Here is a 23,467-nt window from a genome sequence, read left to right as displayed (position 1 = left end):
CTTGCTCTAATTCACTTGTCTTTTCATCTTCCCTGCATTAACAAGCGAAAGATTTATTTTCTTGCTATGAGCTCTCACAATATATTCTACTCCGCATTTGAATAAATGATATTCATTTTCATGTCTATTGAAGATAGCTTTTCTGTCATAAAGGTACGGGAAGTCCAAAACTATGGCACAGATATCTAACGACACAACGTCAAGCTCCACTTCATCTATGAAATTTGCAGTAATTGCAAATTTCAATTTACACTTTCTCCTAACCGTGTTGTCACACACCCATCCTAGTGGATACGGTTTATGATGTGGAAGGATTTCCAAATTTAAACTTTTGACAATGTTTTCAGAGACAAGATTGGCTTGAGAGCCGCTATCGAGAAACGTATCAATCTTGTTGTGTTTTGATATCGCCCTTATGTGAAAAACTTATATTCTCCTCTTTTCATTTGGAGTTTCATTTTTTTATTTTGAAGAACTAGTGCTAGCAATGAATTCTTTTCCTTTTAACCCATGGTTGTGATTTTAGTTTCATCATTCGAATCAAATCCCAAATATTGTTGAGTGGTTGCAGTTGTTTTTTGCTTTCCTTGCTGTTTTTCTTTTGTCTCATTTCAGGATGAAACTTCCAACAATGAGCTTCATCATGACCCTCTCTAGAACAATGTTTTCATGTAATTTTCTCTCCTCTTTCTTGATAAATGCATTTTTCATTTCCTTCCCTTTAAAAGCCTTTTCCTTTCCTTTACTCTTAAATAGCATTTTACTACCTTCTTCCTGGGTGTTTTTCCCTCATGCCTCAAGATGAGTGGCTTGCACACACACTTCACCTAGATTATTGGGATTAAACATTAATATATTATGCCTAAGGTAATTGTGTAAACCCCCTATGTACTTCAGCAATGTGTCCTCTGATTTCAAATCTACACCTAACGTCAAAGAACTTTTTCTGAATTCTTGGGTGTAATCTTGCACGTTATTACCTTTGAGCTGTCTAAAGTTCTTCCAATTCATGATGGCTTTCTGCATATAAGCTAGAGGGTAGAATTGTATTTTTATTGCAACAACAAAATCAATCCAAGAAATTGAGATCTTACCATGTTTCTAAATCTCCTCATGATTCTTTGATTCCCACCATACTAATGTTGCACCCTCCATTCTCAAGGAAGCTAATTGAATCTTTATGTCATCCTCTTGAAAGTTTTGAATCCTATAATAGACCTCCAAAAGACGGATCCAATTATCAAGCTTCTCTACATTCACTTAACCATTATACATTTGCAACTCAAATTTAACATCAAGTTTTAAAAAGGTGATTTACTGGTTCCTTTTGAAGAATGATGATGAGTATGAGTAAGGGTTGTGTTAGTGGAAGAGGGTGAAGATTCTTTTGAATAAAAAGATGAAGAATATGGTCGAGAGGGTGGAGGTTTGTCTCCATTTCGATTACCTCCTTCTGAAGAGCCTTCTCCTTTGGGAGGTTTGGAACTTTCCCCTTGCAACTTGGTATTCTCCTCTTCATAGAGGACCTTCACCATCTCTGTCATATCAAAGAAATCCATTCTGAAGGTCTTCTCATCTTCCATCATGTTTGTAGGTTCTCCTTCACTAGACATGATCTCTGGAGTGTCAACTACAACTCGAGGCTGAACTGGTGTTGGAGATTGTGGAAACCTTGCTCTCCTTCCCCTAGACCCAACTTCAGGGCTTCCAACTAGCTTCCCTTCTCCTCTTTTGAGTTTTAACCTTGTAAGCATGACATAAAATTACAAACAATTAAATCCTTATTTCACAAAGAAAACCTAGAGCTCTGATACCAAAATGATCTGATTTAGAATATTAGATTGTTGTGCTAAGATCCTTCTCAGATTAGAAACAAACTTCTTTCATTGTGCTTAAGGATTCATGATTTTTTGCAAGTGAAATGATGAGTTTTTATGTTAATTTTATGAGAAATTTAATATAAATAAGAGATTGAACAACTACATAAATATGTACAGAACATCATCAAAAACACATTACAATAGGAACATGATAAAGGAGTTCACCCCTCCTGGGCTATGTCTCCTTCGTCCAGCTTCCATTGGCTTGGGCCTCTCTATTATGCTCCAAAGAGTAAAATTTTGTGTTTACAATGGTCAAATGCTTCTGAAAACTACTCCAATCAGTTCAGAATAACTAAAAATGGCTATCTAGCCTCTTTTTGCATCCAATTTGGTGGAAAACTGAAGAAGTTATGATTCCTCCTAGTTTTCCACTTTTCGCTGTACAAATTGCTCGAAATACAACATGATCCTACAAATTATCTCCAAAATGTTAACTGAGAAATTTTTTTACCATGCGACAGTCCATAATCTATCAGCACTGACTATCCCATCACAAATCGCAATTGGCAATAACTGAAGGGCTTATGGTTTGTGTATACGGCGGGGTGAAGTGCGACTGCGATATGGCGGACATGACATAACTATTAGCTACAACTCATAAACTTATCCTGTCCAGGATATTTTCACAATTTACAATTAGCAGAGTACTGACGGTCTTATATCTGTAGGACTCTATTTTCTGTGGTGTGCGATTGTGATTTGCGATTGCGATTATTGCATCGCAACCCTTCCCTACTCGAGGGCTGATTATTTAATGTCTTTCCACCTGCCCTGTTGCGATGTGTGATTACGATTATCGCATCACACCCTAGCTATTTCCGGGGCCAATTTTTAATGTCGACCCACCTGCGACATGAGATTTGCGAAATGTGGGGGCTAATGGTGGCCTGCCACTTGGTGCTTCCCCATTCCTTGAAGAGCCCTCCCACATCATATTTTCGTACCATCTGTCCAAGTCAAACCTAAACTTTGACTTGCTCTAACTTTTTCATACGAGCTCAGATTTGAGTGTCGTTCACACCATTGGGATCAAGATGACAAGATCTTCTATCTGAAGCTACTTTTATGGAGATTCTGACAATTTGAGTTTTGAGCCTAATTTTAACAACATCAAAAACACATTACAATAGGAACATGATAAAGGAGTTCACCCCACCTGGGCTACGTCTCCTTCGTCCAACGTCCATTAGCTTAGGCCTCTCTATTATGCTCCAACGAGTAAAATTTTGTGTTTATAATGGTCAAATGCTTCTGAAAACTACTCCAATCAGTTAAGAATAACCAAAAATGGCTATCTAGCCTTTTTCTGCATCCAATTTGGTGGAAAACTAAAGAAGTTATGATGTCTCCTAGTTTTCCCACTATTCACTCCACAAATTGCTCCAAATCCAGCATGATCCTACAAATTATCTCCAAAAAGTGCTAACTGAGTGAAATTTTTACCATGCAACGCTGCATAATCTGTTGGCACCGACTATCCCATCGCAAATCACAATTGGAGAGAACTGAAGGGCTTATGGTTTGTGTATACGGCGGGGCGAAGTATGATTGCAATATGGCGAATGTGACAAAACTATTAACCAGAACTCATAAACTAATCATATCCAGGATATTTTCGCAATTCAGAATCGACGGAGTAGTGGCAGTCTCATATCTGCAGGACACTGTTTTCTGTGGTGTGCGATTGTGTTCTGCGATTGTGATTATCGCATCGCAACCCTTCCTTGCTCAGCGACCAATTCTTTAATGTCTGTCTGCCCACCCTATTGTGATGTGTGATTATGATTATCGCATCACACCCTAGCTATTTCCGAGGCCGGTTTTTAATGCTGACCCACCTGCGACATGAGATTTGCAAAATGCGGGGGCTAATGGTGGCCTGCCACTTGGTGCTTCCACATTCCCTGAAGAGCCTTGCCACATCATATTTTCCTGTCATCTGTCCAAGTCAAACCTAAACTTTGACTTGCTCTAACTTCTTCATATGAGCTCGAATTTGAGTTTCGTTCGCACCATTGCAATTAAGATGACAAGATCTTTGATCTGAAGCTAATTTTATGGAGATTCTTACATGTTGATTTTTAAGCCTAATTTTAAGCACCTAGTCAATGAGAGAGAACAAAGATGGTTTGTGCACTATAGTATTCTATGAGCCATAGATCTCACTTCTTTGTATTTGGATCCATTTAGATTTATAGAAAGAGATAGTAGAGCAACATTACCTTCCAATTGGGTTCTCTCCTGAAACAATTTCTCGAGTCATATCTTGTGTTATTATGATTATAAGTAACTGTATTTTGTATATTCTCTATTTCCTCATTTTTTATATTATATCCATAAAAATAGAAACCTAATAGATCCATAATTCTAAGGAAAATGGTCCTCATAATATAGATTTTGTATTTTCAGTATAAAATTTATTAGATGTGTTGGGTTGAACTACCCAATGGAGTATCCATAGTTATTCACAGATCAAAAACATTAGGAAATCACTTGGTACAATAATATAACTTAAAAATGAAACAAAATATAAGTAGTCATTTAGATGATCTCAAATCATGATCATAGAAAAATAATTAGAGGAAAATGCTTACATGAGCCCCAACTCATTAGCTACTAGAACTAGAATTATGAAAGAAAAGGCCACATCATTCCAACATCTTCAACTATAAGGGACCAAATGGTAAGAATCTAAATGAAGAGGTCATATAACCCACTTCTATAATTTATATTAAGCCTAGATGGCTAAGAATAGGTAGCAAATGTCACATGGACTCTAATTTCAAATATGATCAATTCAAAATACAAAGACTAAGGAAGTCTCCTGTAATCCCAAGTACACCCCAAGGTGTTGAAATTTTCAACTATATTTCATCAATTTGGATGAGTTGTCCTTATGATACCCACCTTCATAAGTGGGGTGCTTCTTGAGGCATCATGAAGTAACAACAATTAATGTTGGAGAAAGTAATTAGTAGTATTGGAAAGGAGAGGTAGGGTACAACTTGTTGTCTTGACTTGGAATTTTGAATGGCAATCAAATTCAACCTCCCTATGGTTGATACAAAAATATAAGAAGCCTACCAAGTATAGCTATAAAAAATTGTGAAGAATATTGATTGAGATTATTCTATAATCTATTTGTGATCTATCTTGCCATTCCTATCTACCAAGTATAGCTATAATAAATGGTGATGAATATTGATTGAGATTATTCTATAATCTATTTGTGATCTATCTTACCATTCCCATCATCATCATTGAACAATGTTATTTACCATATTCACATTATTCCTTATGTAGAGTTTGAAGTGGTGTTCTTGATAGTACTATTTAGATTATAGAGGATATTCAATAATAAAAAAATTAAATGTACATAGTTGATGATCTTTTAAATTTTTATGTAGACACAGCAGTTGGAACCAACATATATCTACACTAATGGTGGAATTGGATTTATCAAACATCAAGATGGATCAAATCCATTGACTTGAAAACCTTTCTTAATTTTTTTTCTTTTAAGAAAAGTCCACCTCAAGGGATTTAATCCCTCTCAACACTTGACAGACGAAGGGTTATAATAGAATTTATAAAAAAACTTGACAATAAAAAAAGCTTTATCTCAAAAACATTATATATAGCAATTTCAAAATATTTGTAAAGCTATTAAATCTTGTAAATTAATATCTTAAATAATTTCTTAAAATTTAATAAACATCAATTATATCACTAAAAATAATCAAAATCCTCTCCATCATTATTACTTTATCTAATTTTAAATTCATACAAAACAAATAATTTATTAAAAATTTACATATCAATAATAAATAGTTCAAAATTCGTTAAAAAAATTAAAAAATATAATATTATAAATAATATCATTTCAATTTTATATGTATAATTATTTAAATAAAAACCCATGTAAATGTAATGACTAATTTGATAAATAAATATTATAAGGAATTCATATGAAGGAAATGACATCATTGACTCAAGTGATTATATACAAAAATAATCACGGAGAGGAGTTATGACACACTTGACCGCCAAATAATTTTTAAGAACATCGAGACCCTGCTCTCTACCGATACCACTCATCCGGTACCCTCCAAACGGAGCATCAGGAAAAAATGCGTATTGACTGTAACTATATTCTGGTAACCATATATTGTATCTATAGCGTATTGACTGTATCTATATTCTTCGACACTATTCCAGCAGCTAAACAAAAAATCAATGGTCCTGCAAATATTTTCAATAATGGCTTCTTCAATGGTCCTGCAAATATTTTCAATGGTCCTGCAAATATTATCGTAAAGTTGTAAAAAATCATCAAGTGTAACAGAGAATAGATAGTGTAATTTAAAAATTAATAATTTATTTTTATTAATAATTTAATAATTAAGACTGCACACCATTCGTTATTTAACCGAGTCAACCCTTAGAGAGTTGGCGTAACGATCTTTCTCAGACTTTCAAATACATGTGATGTGTAACCTTCCATTTTTAATATTATTTGTCAATTAATTAATAATACTTCTTGATATCTCTAAAACGTTTTCTTGACAGCCACTCATACGTCTCCTGCACTTGATTTAGTAGATACCACGCCAGAGTCAAGTAACGAAGTGTTTTACAGCTACTGATCCTATTTATTGGGCGACCACACCAGAGATTAACGTGTTCCGAATTAAATACAAATAATCACTTTCAGTCTTAAATACGCTTAAAATCGCTACCACAACCGCTTCAAAGTCTACACACGAATAAGAGAAGAGCTATGACCCTATTATTAATATTATTATACACAGAGACAGAGACATGTCAGACAGAAATATTATAAGGTAGAAGTAGCTAGTAGCAGGGTGATCCGTGAAATATATATATATAGAACATGAGTTTTTGGAAAGTGAGAATTATGGGAATTTGGGGAATTGTAAAAGGTTTTCTCATAATTTATAAGAAATTGCTACTAATCAGATTCAGTTTTCTCACACATGAATAGTCTTTGAAATAATTTGGTTTAAAAATGCAAAGGAACAGTTTTATGTTTCTATAATTATTCTTAGGAGGAAAAGCAAAGCAACTCTATTGTTTAAGCATTGACTGCCACATATAATGTGCACACACGATCTTCTCCAATATATATACATAAACAACGAAACAAATACTCATCAGCATGACATCCCAAATATCGCCCTTAAGTCGAGGTGTCACATGCTTCCTTAACCCATCAAGAGTTTACTCTAGTTTGTCAACTAAGGATATGGGTGTTAAAGATGTCTTTGGCCTTTCTTCCTTCGAAGTTTTCAACATAGGCTCATGTTATGTGGGAAGCTCACCGTATTTCTCTACATGCTTTGTATTCTCCAAAAACAATCTTCAAATGTGATATCCCCTATGAATGTGACTATTTAATTTTACTACTAGTAAAACAAACTGGAACTGATTTGAGTTTTTATAATTAGAAATTGTGTTTTTAAATTGATTAAAAGAAATTTAGTATTGGAATATGTTAGTGAAAGAAACTATTTTAATTCATGAGATATACTTGTCAGAAGGGTGTTGGAAATGAGTTCTCAAGAAACAATTGGTTGGGTAGTTACCCAACCCTCACAGCTCCTATGAAAAACCCATCCCTAAAAGATCCTCTGGAGGGGCATCTGTGATCAAGGGAATGGAGGAGTAAAAAAGGAGAATTTATGTGTTGTAGAGATAGATAGACAAGGAGTGGATAAGACTTGTTAAGACTATATATGTGCTACTATTCAAGATGGAGTTTTCTTGAATATTTTACCCAAGTTCGGGTAGCTCGGGGGGAGACGGAACGCACTCTAGTGCAAGTCTCAAGGTTGGGAGGTTAAAAGAGTTATAAGATTATAGGCGGTTCAATAAATCAGATAGGTTTGCATCTGGAATATCTTCCTTAATTATTATAAGCAATGATTTTTATAGAATAGAATGCTAAATTACAAGCCACACAAGTTTATGTCTGGAATATCTTGCTTAATTATTATTAGCAGTAATTTTCTTAGAATAGAATGCTAAATTACAAGCTAGACAAGTTTACATTTGGAATATCTTTCTTAATTATTATTAGTAGTAATTTTCCTAGAATAGAATGCTAAATTACAAGCTAGGCAACAAGTTTACATTTCGAATATCTTTCTTAATTATTATTAGTAGTAATTTTCCTAGAATAGAATGCTAAATTACAAGCCAGACAAGTTTACATATGGAATATCTTGCTTGAATACTATGAGTAGTAACTAATAAAATAGAATGCTGAATTACAAACCAAATAAGTTACATCTGAAACATCTTTCTTAATTACTAACAACAGTAACCCTTAAACAAAATGTTAATATCAAATATAGTGGCATATACGAATATTAATGGAAGAAAACTGATTTACTGAGCATGTATAAACAGAAACCCCTTTAAGTTTAGGAGTTGGCAACATGAGACAGAATTTTCGGAAAGCTTAAGAGATAACATTGTGTATCTATTCAGAAAAATTCCCAGATAGCAGCATAAATAATGGCCCAATACCAGTAGGAAAGAACATCACTGATTTACTAAGCATGTATAAATTGAAACCTTTTTAAGTTGCAACATGAGACAGAATTTTCGGAAAGCTTAAGAGATAACATTGTGTATCTATTCAGAAGAATTCCCCGATAGCAGCATAAATAATGGCCCAATACCAGTACGAAAGAACATCATCTACGTTTCAATAAATACAGAGAACCATTTCCTTCTCAATATTAAAACAAAAACATAACTCTATTCCAATTCAGCGGAATCCCCAAATCTAAGTACAGATAAACGAAACTGGAACTAATTCTTTAGTTGGAAAGGAAGCAATCGGTAGGAAATTGTGAGAGATATAGCCGCAAGGCTACAATTATCCACGAAAGGAAAGATTTAAACATGGAAAGCCTATAGCAAAGAAACAGTCTGCGAGTTCAAATACATTCAAGCTGGGAAGCAAAGAAAATAGAGTATTAAATATCAGTGAGTGAAAGAGTCACTTAAAATTATCTTCCAGTACAGACACCGAGCATATGAGGTGCAGGTTTTGCATAAGCAATATACATGAATCATTCATTAACCAGAGATAGAGACCATCCTCAGGAATTATAGTTCAAGAGGAAAATGTCCCAGTAGTACATAATCAAACTCAGGCCGAGCCGGCTTATTCATGCAACCAGTTTGAGGACAGTAGTCACCACCAAAATTAAAGAACAACACTATACTTTCGGAAGGAGCAGAGATTTCGGGCCCAACCCTCATAAAACTAAAAATAACGCCTCAAAGGCTAGAGACTCGTGGTCTCATTAACAAAGAATACTTGTCAACCAACTAAACCTAGCTAGAAACTCAGAAGCTCTAAACTAGATCAACCTCGGCTCTGCTAACATATACACACGACATAATGATTCATGAGACCAGGAGCACGTCCTTCATTTCTTGAAAGATATATAGAACTAAGCTCATACCCGTTGAATACCAAGCTGAGTTTCGACAACCGGAGCCAGACCTTTGAAGCTGCACCTGCATACCCTAACAATGAGGCTAGTGAGAAAACAATAGAGGCTGTCCTAGCAAGTGGCCTCCGAAAATTAATTCCACCATAAAGGATGTACATTTCCATAATAGATCAAGTCTATGGATATTTATGACAGTACCCCGATGCGTAGAATGAGAGTTTGTATAGTTGGGATAGTCAATTAGGTGGTTGAAAAAAACCATTGATAAATGTAAACCTTCGAAATCATAAGCTTGCCTACAAATTAAGCTATAGTTGTAACAACATCCCACCAACCCCAAATGTATAGTGATGACATATGTATACAGTGCTTATTGTAGTTAATAATATCATTAATGATAAGTCAATATAATTAGCAATTATGGATATGTTGTGATTTGTAATCATTTTCAATTTTTTTTTTATATAGAGACATTGCATATGATATCAAAGTGCTAAGGTTGTAAAATTGAGACCTCTGGGTAATAAATAACAAGTTTTGTTGTATGCACGTAGGAAGCAGGAACAATTAGCATGAGAAGAACAAGGAACCTACCATCCAGACCTACAATAAGAGCAGGAGCAGGAGCCCCGCCATTTCAGGAAGTATGGGTACAGCTGGGTGAGGAATCCTAAGATATAGGTACAGACATTAGAGAGACAGTACTAGAGTTAAAAGAGTTAAAAGATGAAATGGCCCATTTACGAGCAGATAATGAGAGATTGATGCTGGAACAAGAAAAGATTATAAAAAGCTTATTTGATAGACAAAATAATCGGCCACTAGTTCCTTGCCTTGAATGTAGGAATATGTCAGGGGAGCCAAAATTCCGAACAGAAGATGGGGAAACCGGGGGTGGTGAGGAGAATCGTGAAGAAGAGCCTGATAATGTATCCAACCATTGAACCCAGGAAAAACAAAAAGTGGAACTCCAAGGGGAAGTTTCGAAAGATAAAGCCCCCACTTTTTGATGGAGAGCAGGAAGAAGCAACAGAAGCATGGCTCATAAATATGAATAAATACTTCTAGATGTACGAGTATGACCATAACTTGAAGGCTCGTTTAGCCATTTTCCAACTGCAAGGAAAGGCCATATTATGTTGGGAGGAAGTAAAGACTGTTCGGGGAATGGATGAACAAATTATAACTTGGGAGAAATTCCAAATTAATTCTAAAGAAAAGTACCTAACATAAAGATTTTATGATGATAAATCTAAAGAGTTTCATGATCTCTCGCTAGGAAAATTGACCATGGATGAATTTATAATAAAGTCAACTCGTTGCTTCATTATGTGCCCTACATACGTGAAGAAAAAGCAAAGGTGTAGTGATTCATCAACAACTTACCTTTATTTATGAAAGAATGACTAGAATTTGACAACCCAAAGACCATGGACGAAGTGATCTGCAAAGCATGGATTTGCTATCAGCAGAAAATACTAAAAGGGGACATGAACAAGAAATGGAATGACAAAAAGATAAATAAATTTGTTCTCAGACATAAAGGAAATAAAGGCTCAGGTAGCAACGGAATTTTCAAGGGACAGACTAACATAAACTTCAATAAAAATCCACCCAGATTTAAGGTACCAGGTGAAGCAAAAACTAATGAGCAACCGAGCAAAATTGAAGCTCCCTTGTACAATGTTGGGGATGCAGAGGGCTGCACTATGTCAAAAATTGCCAACAGCACAGGGGAACTGACTAGATATCTCAGCTACAAGAAACCTCTATAGTAGGGGAAATAGCAAGGAGTTTACCCAAAATTAATGTGGCCCCGGAAGACCACCAAGTAGAATTTCAGCCAACAATGGTCGAGTTTGAAGGTAAAATTTTTAACCAAACTGTAGCTATTTTGATTGACCCTGGGGAAACTTTAAGTTACATTAGTCCCAATATTGTGGAACAATGTATGTTACAAGAAGTAAAATTTAAAAATCTAAGGTTGGTGCAATTAGCCATAGGAGCAAAAATAAGAATTTTGGCCAAGGTCAATAATTTCCCTTTAGAGCTAGTTGGCCAGTCCATCCATGTAGATTTGAATATACTACCCTTAGGATCATATGATATCCTTATTGGTATGGATTGGTTGGAAAAACACTGGTCCCTTATTAACTTCAAAACTAAAACCATTAATTTCCGAGACGATAAGAGGGAAAGATAAGAAATACGGGGCATTCAAAAGCCTCTGTAAATAAGTCCTGTAACAACTTCCCAACTAGAAAAATGCATCAGGAAAGGCTATCTGATTTTTGCCATTCAAGTTGGTTATGTTGACCCTAAGGAGAAATCTGCTATGTTAGAAGATATACCAGTAATACAAAACTTTCTTGATGTTTTCCCTAAGGAAATTCTAGGTTTACCCCCAAAAAGGGACATAAATTTTACCATTGAGTTAATTCTGGGAGCTGCCCCGGTCTCCCGAGCCCCTTACCGTATGGGTATTCCTGAAATGACAAAATTAAAAATGCAGCTACAAGAGTTGCTAGATAAGAAGTATATACGACCCAGTGTGTCTCCTTGGGGAGCTCCAATATTGTTTGTTAAGAAAAAAGATGGAACAATGAGAATGTGCATGGACTACCATTAGTTAAACAAGATGACCATTAAGAACAAATATCCCTTGCCCTGTATAGATGAATTGTTTGACCAAGTTAAGGGGGCAACCATTGTATTCAAGATTGACCTCCGATCAAGTTATCACCAGATTCAGATAAAGGAGGAAAAACAGAAAAAACAAAATTCATAACTCGATAATGGCACTATGAGTTTGTGGTGCTGCCTTTTGGACTGACCAATGCCCCAGCCACCTTCATGTGCCTCATGAACATCATATTCCATCAATACTAAAAAAGTTCATGTTGATCTTTATTGATGATATCTTAATCTACTCACCAAGCGTGGAAGAACATAAGGAACATCTTTGCATTGTCCTCCAAGTTCTAATAGAACACCAGTTGTATGCTAAGTACAACAAGTGTGACTTTTTCAAGGAACAAATCCAGTACTTGGGACATATTATCATAAAGGAAGGAATCACGGTAGACCCTGAGAAAATAAAAATCACTATGGAATGGTCAGTACCGAAAGATGTGGCTGACATAAGATCATTAATGGGCCTAGCTGGATATTATAGGCGGTTTGTGGAAGGTTTTTCTAGGGTAGAATACCCTACTACATCTCTGTAAAAGAAAGGAAGAGCCTTTAGGTGGACCACTGATTGTCAAAGAAGCTTTGACCAGCTTAAGCACCTGCTCACCACTGCTCCAATTTTGAGTATTGTTGATCCTAGTAAGGAATATGTAGTTTGTACGGATGCTAGCAAGGAAGAGGTAGGTGGCGTACTAATGCAAGAGGGTAGGGTCATAGCTTACTCGTCAAGAAAGCTCAAGGAATACAAGAAAAAGTATTTTGCATACAACGTAGAGTTAACAACAGTAATTGATGCTTTGAAAATGTGGCGGCACTACCTGTTGGGCAAAAAAATTCTGCTTTTAACAGATCATCAAAGCCTAACAAGCTATTTCAAATAGCACACATTAAATGCTAGACAAGCTTGTTAGGCTAACTTCCTAAGCGAATTTGATTTTGAAATCAGGCACTAGAAGGGAAAAGAAAACCGGGTAGTGGATGCTCTAAGCTAGAAGGTAAATTTCTTATACGAGATTTCTTTTAGTGAGTCTCGCACTGCCTTCTATGATCATATTCTAGAAACAGCCATGTAGGATGTGGTATATAACCATTTGTGGTAGCAGGCAAAAGTGGAAAATAGCCGCGAACAATAAATGGGGTACGCAGTGACTCCAAATGAGTTGTTGGTTTATAGGAAGAGACTTTATGTGCCTAACCAAAAATTGCTTAAAGAATTAATCTTGAATGAATATCATAAAAGTTCTTACGCAGGACACCCAGGATATCAAAAATTGATTTATGTCCTTAGGAAGGAATTATTTTGGCCTGTTATGAAGAAAGAAGTAGAAAAATACCTAGGAAACTGTTTGGAATGCCAGCTTGTAAAAGCAGAGCACCAGCACCCAGTAGGATTGCTTCACCCACTACCCATTCCAGAATGGAAGTGGGAGACAATATCTATTGATTTCATTACTCGACTGCCTAAAACAAAAAATATAAACGACTCTATCATGGTGGTAGTAGATAAGCTGAGAAAATCTGCTCATTTCATACCAGTAGAATTAACTTATAGCAGTACAAATTGCTAACATTTTTATGCAAAATGTTTTTAAGTGGCATGGCTTACCTAAGATGATCATCTCTGACCGAGATGTAAAATTTATGTCATCTTTTTGGAAGGCCCTATTTGAGGGATTAGGGACACAATTACATTTCAGTACTGCATATCATCCTCAAACAGATGGGCAGACGAAAAGAGTAAATCAAGTTGTCGAAGATATGTTGCAAGCCTATGTAATGCAACAACCATCTAAATGGGAAGACTACTTGCATCTAGTAGAATTCTCCTACAACAATGGATACCATACATCCTTACGGATGAGCCCATTTGAGGTATTATACAGGGGTAAGTGCAGGACACCTATGAGTTGGAGCGGGCCAGATGACAAACTAATGTTGTGACCAGATATGCTGGAAGAGATGGAAAATATGGTGAAAAGTGTGTGAGTTAGTTTAAAGGCTGCTCAAGATCAGCAAAAGAATTTTGCTGATCGGAAAATGAGCTTCTAAGAGTTTCAAGTAGGGGAGCACGTGTACATTCGGGTTAAGGCCAACAAAATCACCTTGCAATGGATCGGATGTGCTAAGCTAGCACCCCGATTCTGCAGGCCTTTCCAGATTTTAGCTCGAATCAAGCCAGTGGCATACCAGCTTGCTCTACCCTGCTACATTCATGTGCACAATGTTTTTCATGTTTCTTTACTAAAGAGATATATTTATGATGCTAAACATAGAATAAAGTAGCAGGGCATCCAGGTGAGTAAGAAAGACGAATCTCTCAAAAAAATCTATTGTAGACATACATACAAATGTACAGATATATAGATACAGAAGTAAAAGTTAGCAGTTGAATGAATTCTTTTATGACTAAATTCTTTTATTTTGTCAAGCAGGTCAAACCGGAAGGATAATTCTTGGTGGAGACAATGGGTATACTCGATTGAAGAGAAGTAATGTTGCAGAGACGAGTTATCACCCAAGTTAAAAGCTAGTGGCAACAATATGGGCCTGAAGAAGCCACCTGGGAAGATGAGCAGACTATGAAGGAGGTCTATCAAGTGTTGTTTCCCATAGAGGAAAATTGGGACGATGTTCAATCTTGGGGTGGGAGATGTGATATCCCCTGTGAATGTGAATATTTACTTTTACTACCAATAAAACAAACTAGAACTGATTTGAGTTTTTATAATTAGAGATTTTGATTTTAAATTGATTAAAAGAAATTTAATATTGCAATATGTTAAGGAAAGAAACTATTTTAATTCATGAGATATATCTGTCATAAGTGTGATGGAAATGAGTTCTCAAGAAACAGTTGGTGGGGCAGTTACCCAACCCTAACTGCTCCTATGAAAAATCCCTCCTTAAAAGATCAAGAGCATGGGAGGCAAGGGAATCTACGATCAAGGGAATGAAGGAGTAAGAAAGGAAATTTTTTGTGTTGTAGAGACAGACATAAAAGCAGTGGATAAGTCTAGTTAAGATCAGATATTTGTTGTTATTCAAGATGGAGTTTTCTTGCATAATTTACCAAGTTTGGGTACCTTGGGGGGAGACTGAAGGCGCTGGAGTGCATGTCTCAAGGATGGGAGGTTAAACGAGTTATAAGGTTATAAGGAGTTCAACAAGTCAGATAAGTTTACATCTGGAATATCTTGCTTAATTATTATTAGCAATAATTTTCATAGAATAGAATGCTAAATTACAAGCGAGACAAGTTTACATCTGGAATATCTTGCTTAATTATTATTAGCAGTAATTTTCTTAAAATAGAATGCTAATTTACAAGACAGACAAGTTTACATCTAGAATATCTTGCTTAATTATTATTAGCAGTAATTTTCTTAGAATAGAATGCAAAATTACAAGCCAGACAAGTTTACATCTGGAATATCTTTCTTGAATACTATCAGCAGTAACTAATAAAATAGAATGCTAAATTACAAACCAAATAAGTTACATATGAAACATCTTGCTTAATTACTAACAGCAGTAACCCTTAAACAAAATGCTAATCTCGAATATAGTCGCATATACGAATAGTAATTAAAGAAAACGGTTTCGCTAAACATGTATAAACTGAAACCCCTTTAAGTCAGGAGTTGGCAACATGAGACATAATTTTCGAAAAGCTTAAGAGATAACATTGTGTATCTATTCAGAAGAATTCCCAGATAGTATCGTAAATAGTGGCCCAATACCAGTAGGAAAGAACAACATCTACGTTTCAATAAATACAGAGAACCATTTCCTTCTCAATATTAAAACAAAAACATAACTCTATTCCAATCCGGTGGAATCCCCAAATCTGGTTACAGATAAATGAAATTGGAACTAATTCTTTAGTTGGAAAGGAAGCAATTAGTAGTAAATTGTAAGAAATATAGCTGCAATGCTATAGTTATCCACGAAAGGAAAGATTTAAGCATTGAAAACCTATAGCAAAGAAACGGTCTGCGAGATCAAATACATTCAAGCCAGGAAGCAAACAAAACAGAGTATTAAATATCAGTGAGCGAAAGAGTCACTTAAAGTTATCTTCCAGTACAGACACCATGCAAATGAGCTGCAGGTTTTGCATAAGCAATAACCGTGAATCATACATTAACTAGAGATAGAGACCGTGCTCAGAAATTATAGTTCTAGAGGAAAATGCCCCAGTTTTACATAATTAAACTCAGGTTGAGCTGGCTTATTCATGCAACCAGTTTGAGGACAGTAGTCACCACAAAAATTAAAGAATAGTACCATACATTCGGAAGGAGCAGAGATTTCGGTCCCAACCCTCATGAAACTGAAATTAATGCCTCAGACGCTGGAGACTCGTAGTCTCATTAACAGATAATACATGTCAACCAGCTCAACCTAGCTAAAAACTTAGAAGCTCTAAACTAGAGCAAACCCAGCTCTTGCTAACATATACAAACGACATAACGATTCATGAGACCAGGGGCACGCCCTTCATTTCTTAAAAGATATACAAAACTAAGCTCATACCCATTGAAGACCAAGCCGAGTTTCGACAGCCGGAGTCAAGCCTCTCACCCATACCCATTGAAAATGAAGTATTATGTTCTAAAATTTTTAAATTTAAAAATAGGTATTATATTTCAAAAGATTTCAAGTTTAAATTTCTTATTACTAGTAAAAAAATTCGTTTAATATAATATAAAAACTAAAAATAAAAAATTGTAATACAATTAATTTAAATACTTTGTCAATTTTTTTTACCATAAAGTATTAATTTAAATTCACTTTATAATTATGATACGTTATCCAATCACTCCTTACCATAAATTATTAGTTCAAATCCACTCATAATTGTCCCTTAAAGAAAATAGATTTCTCTAATATAAAAAAAAAAAAAAAAAAAAAGATTCCTCTAATATAATATAAAAAATAAAAATATGTTTCTCTAATAGAATATAAAAATTAAAAATAGATTCTTCTAATATAATATAAAAAATAAAAACAAAAAAATTGTAATACAGTTAACTTAAATACATAGCCAAAATTTTCTTTACCATAAATTATTAATTTAAATTCACTTTATGATTATGATACATTATCAAAGCACTCTTTACCATAAATTATTAGCTCAAATCCACTTTATTATGGTCCTTAAAGAAAATAAAAACTCCAAAATTCTCAATAGTTTCTATATTTATCGAAATAATAATTTACTATTTAACAAACATCCAAATATAACAATGGCTACAATTTTCTTTTAATCTATTCAACGTCATCATTTATAGTTAAACTACATGCATATTAACACATGGAAATATTTTTTATTAATATCTAGAATATAATACAATTGTAATTTAATTGTCAAGTAAATTTTAAGTTTTAAATAATTTTGATAACGTTGTTTAAAAATAAAATTTTAGATTAATGATAAATAAATATATATTATTAATACAATTATATTAAAAATATTAAAGATTTTATAAATATAATTAAAAATTTATTGTAACACAAAGATTAACCATGTATACAAAGGTTATGGGTCTATTTTAACTTAAGGTTTTTTTTTTTTAAATGAATGTTATAAATAATAAGTAGAAACTTATCATGAAGGAACTTATTAGAATTGAAATAATCTCAAATCCTTATGAAATTGGTGGGTGGGAGTCATGAATATAAATTTATTAAAAGTAATGGACCATTTTGCTAAATAAAAATTGCTTATATGATGATGATGATGGTGGTGGTTAACGTCCGCTAAGACCAAACAATGGTCTATCGGACCTAAAGAAACAAATTATTTATTTTGATTTAATATTTTATTCCTATGGTCAAAAAGCTTGGAGAGAATCCTCCTCAGCTCACTATAATTTTGACATTGTAAAAGGCTAGAAAGGTTAGTATTGTAACAAAGATTGTGAAACTGAGATCTAATATAATAAAATAAAAATAAAAAAATGAATGTTATAAATAATAATGAGGAACTCATCATGGAGCAACTTATTAGAATTGGAATAATGTTAGATATTAGACTTTTTTTATCCATATTGCAAGTGAGAATGGGAGTCATCTAAAGAATTGCTCAGAATTCGGGTAAACAAAATTAAAAAAATCTTGTAGAGCCAGTGTCTGAATTTGATGGTGGAAATGGATTCAACACCATCAAAAACTTCTAAGGCCCCTAAAATTATGAAGTTTGACCATTTTTAATTGGATTTACAAAAATCTCTGCCAGATTTTTCAAAATGTCGTCGGAATTTCCACAACTTTCAGGGCAAAAAAACATAATTGTTAGACTACAGCATAAGGATGCCTTTCAGATTAATCACATTATTAATATTTGGTCTACTTTTAGACCAACTAATGTGGTTCATCTCAAATCCCAAGGAAATTGGTTGGTGGGGAGCCACATGGCACGAATCTAAGTTTTAAATTTTTTTAAAAGTTAATGCAACTTAACAAACTTTTTAATACACTACAACGCTTGATAAATATTAAGACTAAGCATATGATGAGCATATTCCATTGAGAATCAATCTAGGCCCTCAATTAAAAATATTAAAATAAAAGTCAACAAATCCTTATCAAGCTTAAATTGAAATAAAAGCTTTCAACAATAAATTATCACATCAATTTCAATTTATCATTATTATTTAAAAAAAATAAAATTTAAACTTCTCAATATTTCTATATTTATCAAATAATAATTTACGATTTAAGGATGGCTATATTTCAAATTTAAAAATAGTTTTAGAAGTGTTGTTTTTTAAAAGTTTTTTTTGTCTCGTGGTTCACTATTCAAATAAATTAAAGAAAATTTTAAGAATGAAATTTATCATAAAGTGTAAAAATTTGGGTTAATCTAATTAATCTTGAGTATACAATTTTAAAATATTTAGCTATACTTATATATATATATATATATATATATATATATATATATTTAAATTTTATATATTTCTATAAAATTTTGGTTGTTAAGTAATTTTTTTCCATAAAATTTAGGCGAACCACTTTTATAAAATAATGGAAATATGTAATTTTTTTTTGGCCAAAAACATGGAATCTGAGATTAGGAGAAATTTAAACCTTAAAATGTTCTTATTAAATAACATATATAAGTATGGGAAATGGATTAGACATATAAAACTACCTAAGAAGAAATTGTGTTTCTAGGTCCAATGAGGAATTCAGGTACAATGAATGATTTAAGAAAGTATTTTAAAGTTTTAGATCATGTTGGAGTTGACCAAATCTAATTTAAAACTACAAAATGAAAACATAGTGGAAACTACTTTAAACAAAACTAGGCATTATGATAGAATGACCTATTTGAAACTCATGGGATTAGAACAATCAATTACAGATGTTTTCTAAGGCACTCATTGCATGAAGGTTGCTAGTTCAAAACTTCAAGGGTACAAAAAAAACTAGAAATGTTAAGGGTAGGTGAAGTCTAGGTCGAGTGCAATCCCTTTGTGATTTCGATGTCTTAGATTCCCCTAACTCTTGGTTTCTTAGCAAAATGTTAGTCTCACAAGTTGTGAACAAGCTAGCAAATAGATAGAAACAAGAATGATCTATTTGAAGGTAGGGATTAGCCTAGATATATTTTTAAAGATCATCGAGCATCATGGAGTTGATGTAATTAAATTTTTACCTCCAAATGTTCAAAATCATAATATTAAAAAGATCTCACCAAGATGCAAATTTTTACATTATGCTTTATAGAGTACATAAAAAAGGCATCAAAATGTATCATGCAACTAGTCCTCAAAAAACCCTTTGTGTTTTCTATGCACTACTTCTCATGGCACACCATTTAGGCTTCATATGCAACAGATATAACAATTGGAACCTTAGAAACCAGGGTTCACACATTTTTAGTGTTTTTTTTACATTTCAAGGATTTAACTAGATAATGCTCTCTTTTTGGTTTGACAATTGAGAAGTTGTTTTAAGGGGTTGTTGATACGATTTAGTGTTACCTATGGAAAAGTTGATTGGCCCCATGTAGAGCATGTGAGCAACAATAAATTTACAAACATGGCCATGTTTATGTGCTTGGAAATCCAATATTGGCTTATTCAAACATGGAACTAAGCCATGTTCTTTCAAATCTAGGCATGAGGATCACCTATCTCTATTTTTAAGATTTGGAATGCATCACAATGGGAGCATCGACAACAAAATTAGCTAAGCATACCAAACAATTACTAAGAACTTTAAATGAGCAAATGAATCACATAACATCAATCGACACTTCTCAAGCTTTGTCGTTGATATTCAAAACTTATTGAGAGGTCACTAGCCATGTAGCTTTCCCTATAATTAATCCCACATAGGTCTCTATCGCATTTGCAAAAGCCTTAGCAAGTATTATGCCCAATGAACTACTGAGATAGTTCACTTCACTCTTTTATTTCAACATCGAGGAAATTTCATAATTTAATTTTATGAAATATCACTTTTCAGATTATCTACAAAGAGTAAGTCATTAATCTATGACCTGTATTCATAAATATTAGTTACAATTAACTAATTTATCATCATTTGAATAATTCACTTAACACTCATTACATTGAGTGATTCTCAAATGAACAATAAAATAGAATTAAAACTAGTAAAATCCATACTTTAGAATTTACACCTAGTAACTAAGACTTCCCTTTAGACAAACCACAATTGTTGCAACATCAAATAAAGTTTATAATATTCTTCCTCATGTTTAAAATTATTAATGCATGAAGTCACGTGATTCTGGATATTCAAAGTATGGTTCTCAATGTAATAGGGGTTCCACCAACTTGTTAGTAGGGTTATTGAGAGAGGGGTACCATGTTCCATGGCCCTAATACCTCCATCTCTCCAATCTACTCGTGGGCATTGTGACTTTTTGCAAAGTTTTGGAGGAAAATGTATGAATGACTCTAGTTGTTCATATCAAAAGAGTCAAATGGCTGGTGGTCATTTCATGGCGAGGTTTGTGAGGAGGGGAAGGCCCCACGAAAGGAAAAGGTCTATGGCAAATTTCATAACTTATCCTAAATTTATTGTTTTAAACTAACCTTGAATTTTTCTTAATAGTTATGTTTATTTTGTAACTATAATTTTTCCTTTTTACAATCATTTATCCTATATCATCTTTCATAGCTTATTCTAGGGTGAATACATGAATATGGGTTACACTTTTTGGTAAGCACACAGATTAGAAGGGAGAAAAAACGTAGCTCGATCGAGAAATAGTTTATCCCTCGATCAAGCTATTTGAGGGCTTAAAAATAACTCTCAATCGAGCTCCTATGTAACCCACAATTACATAACAACTTGATCGGGCTATTTTTTTAAATTCCCACCGAAAACATAATGATGGATTTATGGTTTGAAGGGCTCGATCGAGCCCTTGTTTAACCATGTCAAGAGCTCGATTGAGGGATTTTTAAACCTTTGATTGAGTTATTTCAAATTTTACCTTAAGCGCTTTATCGAACTTCTTAAGTGCTCGATCGAGCTAGTGTATCTCATAGATTAGTTGTTAAATAGATTTTGGTGTTGTTAAATTACAAGAATTGGTAGATTTGATTAGTTTGCTTCCATTTGTACATAAATTTAATAGTAACATCACATATATAACAAAATATTCAAAAAAAGGCAGATAATAGGTGGCTCTTACCTCATTCCTCCCTTCAGGGACCATTGCTTGAGGAACAACTCTCATTTAGCCCAAAAAGACAAAATTCTGGTTTCTAACGAAATTTAGTGTTCTTCTGCTAATTAGGTCATCCTCTTTCAGTTTTGGAAGATACGTTGTAGTTGTCATTTCTGATATCTTAAGTGTTATATTAGATTTCATGTTTCTTTCATAGTAGGTTTCAAGCATTTCCATGCATGAACTTCGCAAATAAATGATGCAAATTATGTTTTCTCATATTTTTGTAAACCCTTCTTGTTTTAATATGATTTATGAATAAATTTCATCAATGTTGTATATGTTGCAGGAGTTTCTACATTGAAAGAATACCTTATGTCATCAGCCTCAACCACACCATATCCACCCATGACCGCCAAGGGCCACTACGTTCTCAATTCGAAGTATTGTTTTACAAAGACAACTTATGCTTATTGAGTGAGTTCCAACCACTCCCTTGCCTTATTTCTTCCATTCCTCACCTTCTCTAAGGTCCATACCACTTTCCAAATCACTCAGTATGATTTCATCCTGTTCCCGTAGGAAAACAGGCGATCTTGTAGGTGAACTAGGACATCCTGTAGACATCCTATAGGAAAACCTGTAGTGGCCTATTTTGAGCCCAATTTGTGAAAAAAACATCACAAAAGCTAGGATAACACCCCTGCTTGCCTCCCAAGACATCTGACCCATTACACTCATCTCCCTCCACACCTATCTCACTTGCCATGCAACCAATAAGGATTAGCATTCATGTTTTTATAAAAAGATAAAAAGGAAAAAGGTCATGTTTGTTCATATGCACAACAGTTAAGTGCTTGTTTAGATCAGATTCCATGCTTAGGGTAGTTAAGATTTCACGTGTGTTAAATTAGAATTCGTTTGAAATCAAGGTATATTAACAAATATCTATATGAGTTGTGTGTTTTAGGCATTTCTTTCAATCTTTCATTGCTGTAGTAGGTAGCAATTCAATCCTCTCCACTAGGGTAAAACTATCCTTTCTCAATTCGTAATCAAACTTCTTCTAGATCAATAGAAGGATGGTTTGAGAAACCCTAGTGGTCTATCAGACCAGCTCAACGATGAAAAAGAGTGGACCCATTACATCTATTTGTGTATACAAATTAGTGACCTCCAAGTTTGTATGAACCTCGAGTTGATGAAGTAAAGTTGGTAGCCCCAGGAGGTGCATCATTCTTGCTGCAATACTAGTGCTCATCAAAAGGCAAGGGTAGGAACAACAGGTTGGACCGAGGTCAAAGCAGTGTAAGGTTTAAGTTGATTGGATGGAGTGTTTGCAGCAGGATCAATGTACCATATTGGGATCCCCAAGGTAATGCTGGGTAGACTCAATGTAGCCATGACATGTGTAGAATAAACTCTAGGAGGTGGAAATAAGAAAAATATCTGACCAGAAGAATAATGGCATGGAGGAAGTGATCTATGATGGTTAAGACCTGGGGAAATGGTTCTAGGCATAAATCGATTAGGAGAGACACTAGCATAAGGAAAGGGTCACTGAGGAGTAGTATCGGGAGGCAAGATTGAGTTAGGAACAATGGGTTGTTGATCTGGATTTAAACCTAACCGTAGAATATGAAACGACAAAGTGTCGACGCCGTTTGAGTAAATTGGTACATCAACTACCCAAGGTCATAAGTTTGGCATACGATCTCTGTTTGACACACACAGTATCTCGTTAG

This window comes from Pinus tabuliformis, chromosome 1_2, assembly GCF_031772625.1.
Source record: "Pinus tabuliformis cultivar Carrire ecotype Pingquan chromosome 1_2, CPIR1, whole genome shotgun sequence".
Taxonomy (NCBI): domain Eukaryota; kingdom Viridiplantae; phylum Streptophyta; class Pinopsida; order Pinales; family Pinaceae; genus Pinus; species Pinus tabuliformis.
The sequence above is the reverse complement of the archived record's forward strand: the minus strand, read 5'-3'. Positions refer to the sequence as shown.